This window comes from Argiope bruennichi, chromosome X2 (genome assembly GCF_947563725.1).
Source record: "Argiope bruennichi chromosome X2, qqArgBrue1.1, whole genome shotgun sequence".
NCBI classification, from domain to species: domain Eukaryota; kingdom Metazoa; phylum Arthropoda; class Arachnida; order Araneae; family Araneidae; genus Argiope; species Argiope bruennichi.
In genome coordinates, this window is record NC_079163.1 from 82159756 (window position 1) to 82180176 (window position 20421).

The following is a 20421-nucleotide window of genomic DNA, read 5'->3' on the forward strand; positions in this document are numbered from 1 at the left end:
AAAGCCGAAATGTGATTTTCAATGAAAGAAAAATCATAGAAAATATATTTTTTTAAATTATTGTATATAAAAAATTATTGCATCGAAGTGCTAAAAATATTCTCAACAATCATAGAAAAGTTTAAAATGTGATAATTTTTTTCCTAATGTCAGAAAAACTTCCATTGGAGGAATATACTACAATTTCGAAGTTTTCAAAATGTGATTCTTAAAATGTAGAATATAAAATTCATGAACTTACTATTTCTGAGAGTTTCAGATATAATAAACTGTTTAGATTTTTCTAAGTTTAGGAACGAGAAACTGATTCGATGAGCTTTGGTACAAACTTTGATGCCTTCATTTTCGACTGATGTAGTTTGACGAAGCCAACAGTAATATGGTTTTTTATTGTCGAACGGGAATATATTTTTTGTCGACTTTTCCAAAATTATCTTAAAATTTATTAGAGTTTTTAAATTGCCAAAAACTGATTATTTTAAAAATTAACTGATTATTTATTGAGCAGTTTTTTAAAGCATTGAAAATAAGTATTTCGATGACAGGCACTAAGATGATATATATCTTGAAGCATATATATATATATATATCCTTAAAACTTAATTTTAATTGCTAAATAATTAATTAAGTTTATAATGTTAATTAAAAAGAAGAAAAGGAAAAATAAATATATATAAGCCCGTTGTGTTTAGCTTTTTTTATGAATAAATAAAAACTGATAAAAAAAAAAAGAGAAAAATTGTAATGTATTTTATCAGCTGAAAAACGAATAAGAATACACATAAAAGTCTTTAAAAAAATTGTGTGCATCACTTTTACTCGTTTTTCAATGAAAGAGATCCGGAACTTCAGTCCGGAATATGGGATGAATTATGAATCTAAAAATTAATTGATTAAAAAATTAAGCACAAAAATGCTGTTCTATAATTAAATGTAACATCTTTTTTTTTTAAAAAAAAAAGGTAGTTAACGATTGTGAATCAAATATTATAATATCCATATAATACATTTTATGTGTATTAAAAATTGGAAAAATAAATTCTCCAGAAGCGCTCTTTTTAAAAATGAAATCTAATTAGTTTCTTCTTTAATTTAAATTAATTATAAGAAAACAGGGAAAACTCCGGGTCACTTTCTCAATCTGGGATAAATAATCAAACATCGGGACTCTACCTGGTAATCCAGGATGTCTGGTCACCTGAGTTTTATAACAATTCTTGCTACTATGGGTGGTTATGTTCGCTTGAACAATGTATACTTTTTAAATGAATGCAAATTTCAACCGAATTACTCAGTTTTCTTTAATCCCTTTTGCTTCGAATAAGCGTTAATATTAAGACCACCATGCTCCTCCTTAAGTTAGAATTGGTTCTTAGCTAATGTTCTGGCACATGTAGCATAATCTCTCGATTTATTAGTGTCCCTTATTTAAACGATAAACCGACAGTGTCACCAAACATCCATCTAAATTTTGCGTGTCATTGTTTTCCTTAAAGTCAATTAAGGAGCATGAGAATGTTCACACCAAAGTGTCCGGTCTCGTACAATTAAATGAAGCCATTTCCTTCAATAACGTGGACTCCCAGAACTGCGAAACAACGTCATGTCTCAAATATCCTCCCGAACAGTGGAACTGCTGACTGAACTTAATTGCTTATCGCGTACTTCCGGCACTGGCTAATATAATAGAGTAATAAAAAATACAATAATTAAATCTAGAAACGTAAAAGAAAAACAAAAGGACGTAGCAATTTGCTTCTAGGCGTTACCCATTCGCATTAACTTAGCAACATAATTATATTTTATTTTGCGTGTCTTTTACAAGTCCCACCATCATCGACTCGAAGAGTGTGGCATCTTATGATAAGCGAATTGCCATTACATAGAGGAAACGGAACTTGTAAGAATTGAGCTTACGTATATATGTGGGAGGACATACTTACATTATCTACTACTGACTACTTCAGACAGATTACGACCTGACTAATTAGTCTGCTGTAAATTTTTCGCTTTCTTACTCATAGATTAATTTTGCAGCTGCTTTAATAATCTTTAAGGGTATCGGCGTTTGAATGGTTCTACATCCGCTGATTGTTAAAATATGACATCCATTCGACTTTCCAGCGCTGAGGATAATAAATTTCGTCCCTGCTTGAATGTCCAGCTATTGAATAACTTTTATAAATTCAATAAAAGAGTTCTTCGTAAATAAAGCAGATATGCGTGCTGCGTATCTGATTTACAGATCTCTTTTTCTAGAATTGCTTTGTTAGTTCAAGATATAACGATACGAAATTTTCATGCCTTATAGCCTTCATGGGAAACTAATAAAAAAAAGTCTTTCTAAAAGGCTTCAGAATATTTATCGATACAATTGTTAATGACTGACCCTCTATTTGGAATTCTAATAAAAATTACATTAATCAGCTTCATAATTAAACATTTCTATAATATCAATTGCAATTTAAGTAATTTAAATTTGCAATGAAATATGGCTAAAATTTACCTGGGATACTTGAATGTACGTTACTTTATACACAATGATCTAAAAGTTTTTTTTCGAGGCTGCAGTGGGGCTTTTTTTTTTATTCAGCTTCAAGATAGGAGAATATCTCTCTTGAAATTCATTTTTTGGATAATCCACTGGTTACCGGGGTGGGAAATTAAATTCCAACGTCCTCCAATTGGCTTGGAGTGGAAGTTTGGAGAAAGAGTACTATTTCATGTGTCATCCTCTTCATTTGGCCACGATTCAAATTTGAAAGATTCGTCCTAAAATAACCCTCATGAAACTTTGAAATGGGAAGCTATTAACTAAACTAAATAACTGAAAAAAAAAAGATTTTTAATAATTATTTAAAGCATATCTTATACTATTACAAAACTTACGATATACTGATTTAAAATTTTCAAATTAAAGCGAATTACTCCTGTTCTGCCATTGCTGTAATTTGTGCAATAAATAAATAATATTCAAATTTATCTGTATTATCAAGATTAATAGCCAATGTGAAAAATTCAGATTTTAGCGTTAATGCCATAATTGCCTTTATATTTAAAAATGCATTGAACAACTTCATTTTTATTACTTTCATTAGATTCCAAAGTAAAATTGGAAAATCTTATTTCTCTTTTTTTCGGGGAGAGGAGGGAGAGTGAAGATACTGGTTATCATACTTAATAACTTCAATATAATATTTTGCGTTTATTTGTTGATTTAGTATCAGTATTAATTAATATGCAGAAATTGCTTAATTTTCCGTATTCCTTATTAAAAAAATAGTTCTCTATTTGTCGCTTATTTGAGATATGAAATTTTTTTCTTTAAATAACTGTGTATCTTGGATACAAAAAAGAAAATATTTTTGATATAATCATTCATTTTTAATTATTTAAAGTGCATTTTTAGCAGATGAGTGTCTTTTTTTACTTCCATTCCAACTTCTCAGGCACTCGAAATAATTAATGAAAAGCCACCAATTTCAGTAACTAATTAAAATTTAAAATCTGATACACTTTTATACTAATTAACTTGCTTCATTAATACTCGTTTATCTTTCTTATTCTTGCTTTTCATCTTTGAAGATAAAGAAAAATGACAACATACAAAAGTCATTTAATTATTTTTTCACATCTGCTTCCTTTGAAATAAATCTATATTCTGTATCTTATTTCTAAATCTATCATATTATTCTCTTCCTTAAAATTCAGCCCAGCTATTCAGAATGAAGGATCAAATTAAAGATAAAAAAAATTTTCTAAAAAAAATGAAGGAATTGTATCATCTTGTCAGAAGGCAGAGGGGGAAAAAAATAAAGACAAATCTTCACCATGTGATTGCCTTAAAAAGTACTTTCAAAATGTCGTTAATCCGAATTTTGACCCTGTTATTAATGATTTGATGTTAGGGTCGCGTTATCTACCTCTTATCTCAATTCATGCTGTGTTCCGTTAATAGCTTCTGTTGGGGAGCGACTTCTTGTTGAAATCAATCAAACTGGGTCGAATTCTCAGGTCCTTGCAAGCAAGTAATGGTTCACTACGCAAAATGATGCATGAAAATGAAAAAGAAAAAAAAGAAGAAGAAACAAAAAAGCTTCATTGGTTAAAAACAGAAAAAAAAGAAAAAAAGGCAGAATGAATGTTGTGAAATAACCTTATGTCCTTTCCTCTTTCAATGATATAATCATATTTGGCAAAGAAAATAAAGAAAAAAATTATGAATTTACGGATGTGACTTTGCGGGATGTTAATAGAGATTTTTGATTGCCCGAAATTGGAGATTTTGGCTCTTTAAATTAGAGCTTCTTCTGTTTCTCTTAGTTATTAAGAAACTGGATCATGTTTGAGAAACGCCAATCGATCATTCCCAGGGTATGCAAAGTAATTAGCAGTTTGACAATCCTACTTTTATTTCAATAAAAACGCATAGAATCAAACCTGCTTGTCTAATTTTAATTCTGCAAAAATCAGCTACATGTAAAGTACAGGCATTTTAGATTGGCAAATAAATCTATACTTAGTCCAACTTTCATCTCGTTTGATCTTTAGATTGATTTTTATGTTTCTTTTGTTTATTTGTCTTATTTTGATGTTGTAATAGACTTCTTTAGAAGTGAACTCGTAATTTTGAAACTAAATCAAATAAAGGTACTGAAGTGACAGCCCTTCCATGAGAACATCTGATCCATGACGGCAATTCAGTTAGCATTCGGGATGAATTCTCTGCAGAATGAGGACTTGAAATTACAATCATCCGATTTCGAAACTGAGGAACTGCTACAACAGGTCGCTGCGACTTTAGTTATTTATACTTTTAAACTCTCTGAAAATATCTCATAAAGGCTAATCAACTTATTTTGTTTTTACAGGGTAGTAAAATAATGAGTAGCGTAAATCTGAAATCTCAGAATTTCTGTACCAGAATGACGAACTTTTGAGCTTTTTTACGTGCTTTAACGTTGAACGCAATGCGGATGTTACTAGCATTAGAGATTCCAACATATGGCCTGTCGATCATGGAGCTCAGATTCTGCCATCAAACGGGGTCGTCGAAAATACTCGAAAAGTTAGAGTAGACGGAACAACAAACTTCCACAATAATAAAGTTAATAACTATAGCCTTCTTATTGTACTTGAATTTAATTTAAACTGAAAATGTCTGAAAAAACTAAAACCTTACAAAAAATGTTCACAGATATTTCAATGGCAATTGTTTTTCATTAGTTAAAACACCTGGGCAAAAAAAAATTTTTCAAAAAAATATCAGTAACAGAGTTTTGTTTTATTTATTTAAATCTCGAAAATCTTTTCCTTATACGTGCTGACAGCTGATGAAACTGCGTAGAAACGCATTTGGATCAAATCTTGTTTGCTCCAGTCGGAAATTAGCCTAATAGATACCTGCTCTTGCGAACTGAATCAAAAGAATGTATTATTTTCACCTTTTTCAAAGAAATTTTTTATTTAAAAAAACACTTTGAGGTTTTTTATTTTATTTTATTTTGCTAAAATGTAGTTGTTTAAATAACTATCCTTATTGATAAATCAATAACTTTATTTGAAGTCAGTAAAGCTGCAAAAACTTAAAAATGTATAGCAGCTAAATAAGTTATTGAATCATGCAAGAAACTTTTTAAGAATAATAATAACTTTTTAATGCCATCCAAATTAGTTCAAAAAGCAACAACTTTGATTTTATCAAATTCATGGGAAGCATCTTGATTCGTTGATTTCATGCAGTACTAAAGAATTAAGTTTCTCATAAGTTAAATAGTAGTTGGAATTTTAACGATTAGTTTTCATTGCGTGAGAGGGAGGTTCGAAGAAGTAATTCAATAATAATGATAAATATTTTTCAGAAAATCTTAGTATGCATCTATGTCAAAAATTCGATTATTAAGTAAAGCATTAAGTGAAAATAATCCACCACTCCCAAACTATCTTAAAATTCCTTCTAAGATGAAAAGATAATTCAGTCTCGAATTTTCTTCCGAAACCTCAGTTTCTGAAAGTGTTTATTTCTCAATAGATCTTTTCTTAGATAAATCTCTGCTGTTGTTGAAATTGAAGAAGAAATATTGTTTCGTTGTTGTGGCTTAAATGGCCCTGACACACAAAATTTAGTTACTGTTGATTAGATAAAGATTATCTTTATTATATCTTTATAAACCAAGCCTTTGGTGTGTGTCATCAATTTTGGTTTACCTTTCCAGCAAATAAACAAGTATGTAGCACTAAAGAAGGTTGTTTCCTGGTACACTTTCTAAAATATACTTTATTGAAGCACCATTTATGTATATCTCGCAATATATATATATATATATAGCCTTTTATAAATTAAAATATTTCATTCCAAGCTGCATAATTGTGGGCTTATTTCGAATTTTTTCATTGAATAGAAAGGTTTAAGCTCGAAAAGATCAAGTTAAATGTTAACATAATACTTTGTTTTTTATTAACTAGTTTTATTAATTTTCTAGAATAATTATATTAATGTATCGCTTTAAAGCATATCAAAAGCTATTACTTTGCAATTTTAAAAGCGCTCAGATGGCAAAGACGGTCCTTGGACTGGCAGTAACGTATCCTAGCTTCTGCAGCATGACATGAATAAAACGTTTGACTGTCGATGTCAGATTTAGCGTTCTTCATACCCACGTCATTTTTTTTTTTTGAAGCAAGTCTTGGATTTAGCCCCGAAATCGAAACCATAGCATTAGGCATAGCGAGCATGTTGCGTTCATGTTTTCAAAAAGGAGTTCAATAAAAGTAAAAAATCTATTGAAAAAAAACAATTTTAAAACTTAAAAATCTAGAAATTCCTACACTTCTACATAAAGATGTCATTTCAAATATGTGATTAAAAATGATTTTGCCATTTTTTATCGGATCAAATATATTCTTGATAAGAATCAATAAAAATAATTTTTATGCATCTAAAATTGCATTTTTCCATGTTAAAAGTTATTTCCCCTATTTAAAATTTCCAGCTGCATTATTTAGGGAAAATTACTGAATTTTAAGCCAAAAAAACCCACCTATTCAATAACTGCTGTCTGATTGCATTGTTTTCTACTTCTGATTTCCAAATTTATTTAAAATTTTCTTTTGAATATCAATCACGATTAGTTCCAAAAAATCTAAAGTATTTAAAATTTTTACTGAGCTGGCATTTAAAATTGGTTTTTTAAAGCGATAAAGCTCATGTAAATACCCACAGCAATTAACAACGTGTGTAATATTTCAAGGAACTAGAGTCATAAAGTACAGGTAAATATATCCTATGATTTTTATACTTTTATATGTACTTCACCTAGAGAAGCCAAAAAAAAAAATAATCAAAATAAATTCATTTGATCATTTTTTTTGGAAAAAAAATAAATAAAAAACGACGATCACTTTTTGCCGTTACTGAATTCCCTACTTCAAGGTTGTCTTTTAAAATATATGACATCACGAATTCCAATTGTCCAACCAACGGATTTCTGTCTTTTTCAGACTCTAAATGATTAGACCAATTTCAGAAATAAAATCAACGCAACTTTAGAATTCCTAATGATTTTTATGATAAAAAGGTGCGCAAACCACTTTTCCGAATGTAGTTAACAGCCGCTACATATATCTCGTGCTTTGAATCGTTATTAGCAATTTAACTACTCTTGTCTCCATTGATATGAACAGCTGTGTTAATAGATATTATTTACTTTTTCTCTTCCAAGATCATCATTACGATCCGAGTTGAAATCCATGAGAATCCAATGCAAATTCACCTCTTCTTTTTCCCATTCATCTCCAAACCCAGAGGTTATAATAACAATTTCGCAAATATTTGACCCCTTCCCATGGAGCATATTCGTCCCGCACCATGCTTATTAGACTTCATTATGTCGAATTATATAGCAATTAAACGACTTGATAAGTAATTTACCGGCCGGCAGATAATCATTTAGGACTTCTATGGAAAATAAAGAGATTTTTTACTTTTTTGCTCTAATATATTTCTACATAATGTAGTAGAAAAAGAATTTATTTTTGTAGTAGTTCCGACGGACTGCGGAATGTTTTCGTAAAATGGATATGTATAATTCGTTTTTCATTTTGTTGTAATGTCAAAAATGACTTGATAAATTTTTACAGCATTCATGAATATTTGCATTTCCGATCGCTTTATGCATTTGATATTCATCTCTAATTTTGTTTCATTTCTTTGTCTATTTTTTATACGGATACTACAATTAATTCGGAATGCGTTCCGAATATCATGTGTTGAATTTCAAGTACAATTGCCGCTTCTTTCAATATTTGAAGATTTTAGATAACGTATCTTAAATTTAAAAGATATGTGATCGTTATTTTTGGGGGGTTATCTTTTTTGACGCTTTTTGGTTAGGATCTTTGCCATTCAAGAATATCATTATGTGCATTTAATTTTAAAATTTGGTGGTATTTTTTATTTATCTTTTCCTGCCCATTATCCCTTACCATTTCAAATATTTTATCTCGCGCATAAAATATGAAGTCGAAATGCCTACATTTATTTTAAATGCAAAGAAGATTGTTAAATATTCCGTTTTTGTTTCCGAAAACCCTTATAATATGATTGTCTGGTCAAAGCAAAAATATATAGGGATAAAGTGCTCTTTGACAATAGTAAGATGTTTTAAAAGATATATTCTGATATTTTATGGTCAAAGGTTTTTGAAAACAATATTTCTCATCTCCGTACTTATGCTTTAGATTATGTAATAATATAAATTACAATAATTAATTCAAATATGAGGCAGAGTTGAAGAATATCATCCTTGTATTTTCGTTTATTAGTACTAGTCGATAAACACAGCTGATTAGGGAGTCATATCAAACGTCAAATTCGTCGCCTCAATTTAATTTTGGAATTCTTTTATTAATACTATTAGATAAACACAACTGATTAGGTGTCAAATACATTGCCTCAATTTAATTTTGGAATCCACTGAAAAAGTCTTAATGAAAGGCAAAAGGCATGACATCAGAGCCAATGTAGTTAAATACAAACTTTCATGGGAACTATATTTCTGATTGTGACTTCACGTCTTTAGAAGAAAAGGTCTTACGTTCGAATAATCATGTTAATTATATTTTTAACAATGGGAAACATTGGTAAATAATTTCGGTAAAAATATATTAACATTTACCATTATAGATACATAGCTGAAAGTAGTGCATTTAGTAGGCAATCATTCGTACATCAACCTTTACCATTACTAATACGTGGTTGTAAACGGCAGGGTATCTTGAGGCAACTACTGGAAAGAAAAGCGTTTGAAGACAGACATTTCAGAGCTCGTTCTTCGCGACTTGAATAAAATCAATTAGAAATCTATAATGAATTTTCATTTTCTTACAGCATCACGCGCCGCACTTTATGAATATTATCAATTGTAATCCCAAATAATTACTTTTACATTGTTAGGTAGTTGTACCAGAAAGCAATTTGTAAAAATTGATGTTCTCTCCTTGAGAACAGTATGTGCTTGAGTACAAAGTGAAACAGACAAGTCTGAAAACAATACCACAAATTACTTGAGAACAAAGTAATATTCCTATAATATATTAGAGTAATAACAACTGTCAAACAAGAGATAAAAGCTACTGCTGTAATTCAAAAAATTTAGAAAGCCTCACTTTTTCTTTATTTTGTTTCTCCCGCTCTTGAAGGAAAGAAAGTAAGCTTGATTGAAAGAATGGCACCACTTGAAACCGTGGTTGTTATTCTACCCTGCGTAAGACCTGAGTATGTTTTGGCATGAGAATTTATAGCTTGCTTTAAAGATAAACGGCATATTTATTTTTGCTCAGTTTCGAGTACCACCTTTGTTACAATGGACGCGTCCCACAATGTATTGGATGTCATTACTTTACTTTATCTAATAGAATTCGCTCTCCGTAAAAGGAGCAACAACTTTAAAATGAACAGTAGAAGAGCAGGCCTGCGACCTTTTTGCACTTCTTCCATCTCACGCACAGATTCGGAGTTTTTAAAAGGATTTTAATTTAGCTCTCTATTCAATATCTGACGTTCCCTTTTCTATGGAATTATCTACTAAGCTTTGTTAAGATTCACACCGTGGCCATCCACCTGTCGTGAATCCGATGGCGGTGCTTCATCATTGATTCCCGACTGATAACATCGCTGATTGATTCTGAAAACTTTGGATGAGATTCCATGTATTTTCACCAATGGACACTTTTTATCTTCATTATTGATATTTAACACTTGGGAATGTATTGATAACCTCGTTCGCACTCCATTTGAGGTTGTAAAAAATGATTCCTTGTAACTTAAAACATCGATAACTGATAAGGAAAATGTATGATCTTAAGATTTGCATTCGGGTTTTGTACTGGATATTTACATGTACTGTTACTGTCAACAAATATTTCTATTGTCTCCCTATTGCAATTTTATGTCTATTGTCATAATTATTTTATGTAAGCTAATTTTTTTTTTAAATAATGCTTTAGAAAACAGTGTAAATTTTAGAATTTAAATTATCTCTGCAACTATTACGCCTTTTAAGTAATTGTTGCACAGTAAAATGATAAGGCACAATATTAAAATGAGCAAGGAAAAAAATTTATTGTTTTGGTTTTTCTAAAGTCTGTTCTTGCACTGTTTTAAGATTGAACGACCATGGAAACAAATTTATATCATTGACAGAGATTTTTAAAAATCATTGTGTATATGACCAATGCTTGAAATATTGTTCTGGCATACTGTATATTTAACTGGTATTTTATTCATCACTAAATGCTGCAGCCTTAAGACAGATATTAGATATTTTAATTGATACGGATGTTATATTTTTAAAATATTGTTTTATTTTATTAAAAACATTTCTGAAACAGTCCCTCCGAGTTTTTTCCTTTCAGATCAATGATTTTCGTACCAAATTTAAAATTTAAACTTGTACATAAATAAAATAAATAACTGAGAAATTTTTATATGTCAAATTTAGTTTTTCTCAGCTAACAATCGTAATGTTTGTTATTTAGATCGAAAATTATGCATTAAAATCGAAAATTAAAAATATTTTATTGCCTTCTGTGTTGAAATAAAATTAAAGTTAAAATAAATGGTAGTATAAATTATTTTTTGCTTAAATTTTTTTTCGTATATAAATAACGGCTTGGCAATTCAATTTTTGAAGCACATTATATTGATTCACGAGAAAAAAAAATATTTTTTTATACTTTATTAACTTCAAAATCTGGTCAAATCTATATTTAAGTGATACACAAATTAATAACCGCTCATTATAAACCTTATCGTATTTAAAAATCATAATAAATATCAAATGCGGACAGTTTTTTTGAAAAATAATTCTTATATCCAATGTAAATAAATAAATTTGAATCTTTGATTTTGAAAATCACTTTCATTCTAAATGCAATTGACAGTTATTAATAATCATTAAAACCAATACTTTTAGCTTTTATATAAGTAGGTTTTCCTGTTATTTAAAAATGAACAAAATGAAAATTTCAAAATACATCTATATAAAATTATCGAAAAATATTATGAACTAAAAATCAATATTCAAAAATAACTAACTATTGCTCATTTTGAATCCGGCAATTAAGTAATTAATTAAAAATCTTAAATCTTATCTCGAAAATGGGCGATGCGAGCTATACTAATCCGGGATCCATAATCAATTGATATGGCATACAGCCATATCATAAACATAATTGCTTCTATTGTTAATGGTCATTCTTGGTATTATTAAGAGCGGGGCTTTGCGGTAATTTAATATTTCTAGCTTGCAATACGCTGCGCTGTAACGAAAAATGATATACATCAAATGCAATATGCGGTATAGATTCCCACATTAAATTTGCGCAGCACACATGACGTGTGACGAGAAAGACCGATTTGATTCTATTACTAGTACATTCACCCTATGAATAATTTCATCAAATTTTCATCACTTTCATGCCTATACAAGGAGCAACAAAGGAAAACATATTTTTAAACTGAATTGACTTCTTGTTTTTATCATTATAGGCTCGCTTAATCCTTTCCAATATTAATATAATCCGGAATAGATATTAATATGATTAGTATCTAAACACCATCATTAAGAATGATTGTAGAATTGTTTCACATCCATCAACATGGTCAGAATAATCGTCGATTCATATATGAAGAGAATTCAGTAAGGATAATTAATTTTCTCATAGAAGGAAGTATAATCTACGAAATGCTGTGCTAATGACTAAGTGTCCTCTTCACACGACCGGTTCAGGTTGAAGTCACTGTTATCCCATGGTTAGTTTAACCAACAAAGTTGAAAGTTAAACATGAACCCTCCTATCTCTCTTTTACGCCGCTGGCATAAGAGTATAAGCTATTTTTCAATTCAGACTAATCGAATCTAAGTCTTAGAAAGTATCCACTAGACACTATAACGGTTTTTTTTTAAATCTTCGTAATAGCGAAAGGTCAATTTATTTTTGCTCACTTTCTAAACCTAGATGTCAAACCTGCTTTTATCTTTATGCGAATCAAATTAATAACCTTAAAGACAACTTCATTATAAACATGGAAGTATTATCTTCATATATACAGCACTTATATATACGTGTTTTTCCAGAAGCATTTATGACATTGAGAGATCAATGCATTGATATATTTTGACTTTTACCCTAATTAAAAGGTATTTTTCGTTTTACTCTTTTATTTTGATTTTTACATCGTCTGTTAATAGCATGTATCATATCAAAGTTGTTACCTGGTCGATGCAATCAATTTATGGACGACAACATTCAGAATCGGCGATGGCAGTTACCTTTTAGAGCTGTTGAAGATTAATGATTCAGAAGATTTGTGGCCCTAATTATTTTGGAGAACTCATTTTTTCGCCATTTAGATGGCATATATAATAAAAAATAATAAACTTTTCTGCAATTCTTTTTATTCTTAATACGTAGGATAATGATGCCAAATATGAATGGTGCAGATTTATAAATATCCATTCCCCCGAAGGTTCAATTTGAAGAATATATTGCGATAAATGATACGAATTCCGTAAGAGATTGAGTATCCATCGTGATCAAAATTCGGGATATTTCCAATTTTGTTATATTGGAAGGAGAACGAAATATTTCGCTTCATGTGTCACAGCATAATAAAATAAATAGTATAACCGCATATACTCCAGTATAATGACATATACCTTGATATAATAACATTAACTCACTATAATAAATAATATATGTCTTTGTAAAATGGTATTAATCTACATATAATGAATGACATATACAATAACATATACTTCGGTATAACGTCAGATCCCGTTATATAACGACATATACAACCTCAGTATAACGACATATCCCCCTGTCTTATGCCATATACCACAGTATAACGACACATGAATGTGTATAATTACTTTAAAGCAATATAATTAATTATAAATGCTGTAGTAAAATTACATTTACTCTGTTTATTACAATATGCCACGATAAAATGATATATCCATATAACGGCATATACCTCAAAATAATGATATTAATTCAACATAATAATATATGTTTCAATAAAACGGTAACTGGATGTTATGTACCTCTTTATGTCATTCAATGATTTTGATTCTGTAATCCCCCCCCTTCCCTTTGAAAGGACGTGAAATAGCAAAAGACGAACAGGTAAAATGAACGAAAAAGAAATTATTATTTAAATTAAATCAAAGTCTGGTTTGGTAGATTAATGTCCGTTTAGAAGGTCAGTTACATTTCGTCATATTTTATTACCCCTTCCGGGCATAAAAGGGTAAAAATAGATGTCTCGACAATATAAGTCATTATTTATGAGTTGAACTTTCATAATTCTAATTCATTCTTGAATTTCAAAATTTCAAGACTACAGTTGCGTGCAATTTAAGAAATGCTCCCATCAGTAGAGCAAATTTTCAGTATATCAGATTTTGATTTTATTATAATTTTTCATTTATAAACTGAAAAACAGAGTTCTTAGTTTACACTGACACTATTAAAAACTTTCCTTTCCGTCAGCGAAAAACGAATTTAAAATGTAAAGAGTGGATAAATAAATCTTCTTTAATTGACTCAAAATGTTTTAATTTAAATAAAAAAATAAAATCTTATTTAAATAAGAAAAATTTTCCTGTGTTGTCTGGGTTCATAATTGCCAAATACCGATTGCCAAAGCATATAATTATATTTGGATTTTCAGTCCTAATTTGCGTGATATTTCTTTTATTCGATATATGTGAATTTATATAGATTAAATATAAGTAAGTTTTTAATTTAATGCATCTACTATCCATTTGAAAATAAAATAATTACGAAATTAGAGATAAAAGATTGTGAATGAATGTTGTTATTGAATTTGGCATGTTTTGAATTGTTGAATGAAGAGGAGAGACAAAAATCCACTTGCGAATAACGGTTTTCAGTACAATTCTAATGATTAAAATTAAAGTCAATTATTTGATAGCTAAAATATTAATTAAAATTTATGTAAAAGAGAGTTTAAATAAAAATTAAAATATATTAAATTTTAAACATAAATAGAAAGCGTGTTGTGTTTCTTTTCTTAAATTACTGAATGCGAAAATAAAAACTACATACAACTTATTAATATTCAGATATACATATTAATTGTAGTAGCAAATTAATTAATTAAATTATGGAAAAGTTAATAAGTATTATGCACAGTTATGAATATGCATTTTCTTAAATATTTGTATATATTTTTATCCCAACACTAAAGTCAAAGTCTTGTAAATATACAGTAAAATATAAATCAACTCCTATGACAGGTTCAAATTTCATCGATTCGTAGCTTAAGGAAAGTCAGTGGTTCGGCAGTGTCGCAAATAATAGGAAGACCTGTCATATTATACGATTTTTATGAACCCTGTTCATTATTAATAGATTGGTGTCGATATTTTTACCCGGACTTAGCCTAAGGTCAAAAGAAACAAGAACAAAAACACGCAGAATGAAAGCACGTGGACTTCAAAATATTCCGCACATGATTTTCGTCAATTCATAGCCTTTTAATTAAAGGATTATCTATCTATCTAAGAATCATAAAAAATATCGTAAATATTTCAGCTCCATAAATTATTACTGTACCGATATATGATTAATATTTTAAATTCAATAGGATTAGGTTTTTAATAGTTTTCATAGATTAGAAATAATTTTAGTAATATGCGAAGAATAATATACGAGTGAAGAAATAAATAGGAAAATTATTACATAGAATCATTTTTTTAGAATAAATCAATTTCTAAAAATTGTTAAATTCGGAAATCAGAAACTCATATATGCTGGAGTTGAAAGTTTATATATAAACAGATCTAACGTACATTAATTACATGATAAACTTAGATGTGATGAAAGAAGATTGAAAAGTGAGATGCCACCTAAAATGATGTCCTCTTCATCAACCATTGCTAAAACTTACAAGGAGCAATGCCTGCTAATCCTCATATTAATTTCTGTTAATACTTCCTCAAATACTTTACTCCTAGGGGGGGGGTCGCTGAGGCCTGGTGGTAAGGCTTCGGCTTTGGAACCGGAAGGTTTCATTCTCGAGACCCTATTTCACCGAAGAACCGTCGTGTAAGTGGGCCTGGTGCTCGCCAAATCCGTCGGGGGCAAACGTTATCCCGCTGGTGTGGTGTGGAAGTTTGGAGAGGGGGTGCCAGTTTAGGTGTCGTTCTCATCATCTGACCGCGATTCAAAATTACGAAGTCTGTCCCAAAATAGCCCTAGTGTTGCTTTAAAAACGAGACGTTAATATAACTATGCTAAACTAAGCTAAGCTCACTCCTAAGAGATTAAAACTGGATATATAATACTTGAGAAAGATAGATAATTTGCTATTGCACTTAATAAGTTAACCAATCAATTACAATCTCAGGAAATTAACGAAATGATGTTATGTCTCGCAATTCCCTAAATATTAACAAATGAAGAATTTGAAACATCTTCTCTGTTTTGTGTAATATTAACAAAGCCTAGATTTAGTAAAATTTAATAATATATGCACAATTCTTATAGATAAAAATAAATAAATAACTGTTTTCACTTTTCATTTATCGAAATTCCATCTGCCATGATAATTTTTTGCAGTGACTGTAAACATTTTTTTTTTTTTTTTGAGAATATAGTTTAGTAAATTTTAAATCTTTCTATTACAACTAACTAAATGTTAATATTTTGCACTATATATCAATTAAAGTTATGTTTTAATGATTCAATTAATGAAAGTAGAAAAGAATTTTTCCAATAATTTATTTCTGGAATATATTTTCAAAAATGTTTTAATCAATACCTGCATCTACTCGCTTATTTTTCGCTAAAGCAGTTTACTATTGTTAAGCTTAAAAGTGCGATAATATTATTGGTAATCAAAATGAGCACAGATCAGTATGTGTCATAACTTACAGAGATAATAAAACTGAACTTGCAGTATATAATATCACATTTTACAATAAAACTTCTTTAAAATTTTAAAGGCTCAGAAAAAAAAATTGTTATTAAAAATGTTCTTAGAATTTTAAAACACAGAAAATTATCTGAAAGAACAGTGAAGATGTTTAAATTAAGGTCTAACTAAAACTTTTTTTAATATTTTATAGATTTAATTTGAGAAATTTTATAGATTAACAAAATTTTTCATCCTACAAGATTAACTCCAAAGAAGTCTTAAAAATTTATCAAATATCAAAAATTTGATAAAATTAAATTTAGGAATTTTTATTTCTTTTGAGTGAAATGTTATAATTAAATCGAAATTAATAATTTAAAAAAAAATATCAGGTTTTAGTAATAAAACATATTTAAAGTGACGATACACTTTTTCGCAAACTGTTAATTGATTTTATGTGATTCATCTGAAGTCATGGGGATATTTGTTAATCAACACTAAATGATTTTACTGTATATCCTAAAAAAATCGGATATTTTTGGGAATGACTTCAACATGATTTGGAATCCATCCAACAAATTCGTCTTTAAAAAGGTATCTTTGATTTATTCAGTCGAAAAAACATGAGCATAATTAAATTCTGTGGAGGTAAACACAAAAAAATGTCAAAGCATGCTAGGTGGAGGAATTTTATAAAAAAGGAGATTCTGGGCGAATTTCCCATCGTGTCATTACGAGAAAAATATTCAAATAAGCAAGATTTAACTTAGTAAATTTTATAAAAGTAATACGAAAGAAAGATTGATTCGCACATAATATTACCTGTTTTTAACAAAAAAATAATTTTGTATGAATAAGAAAAAGAAAATACTTGTATTTTTATTTAAATCTTATGATACATAATGCCATAAATTTTATATCCAAAACTATAAACCCTAAAATGCATATAATCCAAAAGTATCATTTCTTTCTTATGCGATGAGACTGATATAAGTATGTAAGCAAGGTCTTAATTTTATCAAGAAGAGTCAATATAGTTAGTGTTATGAAATTTCTGAACTCAATTTATTTGTATTTTATGAAATATCTTTCCAAGTAAATGCACTTACAGGATTTCTTGCTTATGAAATGTGTACTTAAGGCCTCAAAGTGTGAGGTCTTGAATTTTTTTTATATATATTTTATGCGACAGAGTGAATGTAATCCCATTTTATAAAATCTTTCAACTCAGTATATTTCTTTTTACTTTTAGACGAAGTTTGTTGTAAGCATTGAATTGTCTAGATTCAGAAAGTTCAAAAAATGCCTCGTCTCCGGAATGAACTTTTAACCCTTAAAATCTCGGCGATTGTCTATCAGATTATGAGGTCAATAATCAACAGTTGGATGAAAGAAAAGACTTTTTGATTACAATTTATATAAACAGTTTCAACAGCACAAATTTACGATTGCGCTTTTGCTTCAGATTTTTATGAAATGGAAATTGTTAAGTTGGCCTTTTTTTCACTTACCCTATCAGGGTCAACGCTTGACCCTTTCAGAAGGTTATTCTGATATAAAAACAGTTTTTTTATTATCCTTTCGTCAGAATAGGGATAGCGATTAGACGATATAAAATATAAGGAACAGTTTTAAAAAATCAACAGTATTTTACGCCTAACAATTTTAGATGAAAAAAGGTAAGAATTTCTTAAATCATTCATTTTAATAACAATCGATTTAAAGCAATGACTTCAGATCTTGAAAGAAATGTTAGGTTGAGTTTTTAAATTGTGAACTAAATTCTTTCGAAGTGCTATTTATAAATTTTAAAAAATATTGTTCGAAATGGAATAAATTCCTGTTATCACAATACACGTCACATGCCTGGTACTATTTTAATTAGGAAATCTAATACACACCTTGTAAGAGAGAAAAACAGCGTACTGTCACAACATGGCGTGTCCATCAAGCAGCAATACGTTAGAAGGTATTTATTTGAATTGCAATTCCCATATCATCACTAAGTCATAAAATACATATGAAAATTCTGTGAATCTTTTTTCCTCTGTATGAAACTCGTTGCTTTTTTTGTCTCTTATTGATTTAGCATGTAATTTGAATATAGAAACTTTTCACCAATTATTGAAATTTCTTCTAACATTATAAAAATGCCTTGTTCAAGGTCAGATATTTTTGTTTCTTAAAAAAGAAAATCGGTACTAATGCTAATAAACTTAATGGCAGGCTATTAAGCTAATGAATTTTGATAGTAAACATCATAAAGATATCTTTATTTTAAGTGGTTACGAAGGATGTAACTTCAAGCACATAATTCAAATAGATTAAAGTGTATGAAATTTCATGATTAATATTCAAATTAATGGAAGAACTTTGAGCGTAATTAATGCAAAATGTAGTCTGTGCGCTGAATTATCTAATTGCTGAGCTGGTGCTGGAAATGCTTTTTTTTTTTTAAAGAAAAAATATACATTTTTTTTTTTTTTTTTGAAAATGAGGTAATTTTTTAAAGTGGGTGCTTTTTTGCTTTGCCTTTTGACAAAAAATGACGTGTAAAATTATCTCCAGTTCGAATAATATTATCTTCTTGAATTTATAGTTGTGTTATCAATTTTTGGATTGAAACAGAGAGAGAAAAAATTTACAAAATTTTGCTATTAATAAAATTACAAACTAAAATTACTGATTGGAAATAATAATTTATTAGAATCATTTAAACATATACATGTATTTTTTTTAGAAATGTTTTTATAAAGAAATGAAAGCTATTATTAATTTATTTAATGAAACATAATATCGTGATTTTATTTAACATTCTGGTAGAAGTATGCAGAGAAAAAATATTGTAATCATTAAAAAAATTCGAATTTGGAGCTACTTCGCCTTTTAGAGTTTTGAGTCTGAAAAGCACGTTTTTAATATTATGTCTGTCTGCTTGTGAATGCGATTATTCAAAAACACTTTGAGCCAATTGGATAAAATTTGGTATACGGACTTAACTCTAAATATGTAGATTTGTATCAAATTTTTAATCAAAATCCATTCAAAGGACGTTTGCCTGTCTAGCTTTTCTATTACAAGTGAACTTGACTGTCTAGCTTTTCTGTTACAAGTGAACTTGACTGTCTAGCTTTTTTATTACAAGTGAACTTGTCTGTCTAGCTTTTCTATTACAAGTGAACTTGACTGTCTAGCTTTTCTATTGCAAGTGAACTTGACTGCCTAGCTTTTTTGTTGCAAGTGAACTTGTCTGTCTAGCTTTTCTATTACAAGTGAACTTGACTGTCTAGCTTTTCTATTACAAGTGAACTTCACTGTCTAGCTTTTCTATTACAAGTCAATTTGACTGTCTAGCTTTTCTATTACAAGTGAATTTTGTCAAAACGTAAAGAGATAGATAAAATCTCTTACACAGGTTTAGCATCTAAAATATAAGATTTTATAAAATTTTGAACCAAATCTGTTAGAGGGTTTACTATTTGTCTGTCTGTACATACTCATGCCTATAAACGCAATAACTCAAAAATGGAATGACTTAAATAATTGATATTTGCTATGTGAATACAACTGAAGTTCTATGTCAAATTTTGGGTGAAAACGATCGGAAAATAGGCGCCCAAAATACATATTCGATTTTCCAATACTTGTGTATTAACTGCATTCCAGGGATTAATCATCAAAGATCGCACGTAAAAGCACAGGATTCTTGCTACAGATATATATTTCGTAACTATTGTTTCCCAATGCCAAGCAAGGCATTCGTGTCTTCATTCTATGTCCAAAATTTTATTTAGAGAGGGGGGGAAGGGTAACGCCTTTATTAGAGACTATGCGAGAAAGTCTTGGAAAGATCACTCCCGCTGATTTCATTAACATTTGTATTATATATGGCAGTTTTTCAAATGACAAATAAGTTTTTGTTAGTTATTTATAATTATAAATTATTACAAAAATACATTTATAACGCATTT

The 20421-nt window shown here is 29.2% G+C and overlaps 1 protein-coding gene across 1 annotated transcript in view; it reads left to right on the forward strand.

Moving 5' to 3' along the window:
- LOC129961100 (zinc finger protein castor homolog 1-like) overlaps positions 1–20421 on the forward strand; it is a 497172-nt gene that overhangs the window by 201663 nt on the left and 275088 nt on the right. The gene's annotated exons all lie outside the window — the stretch shown is intronic.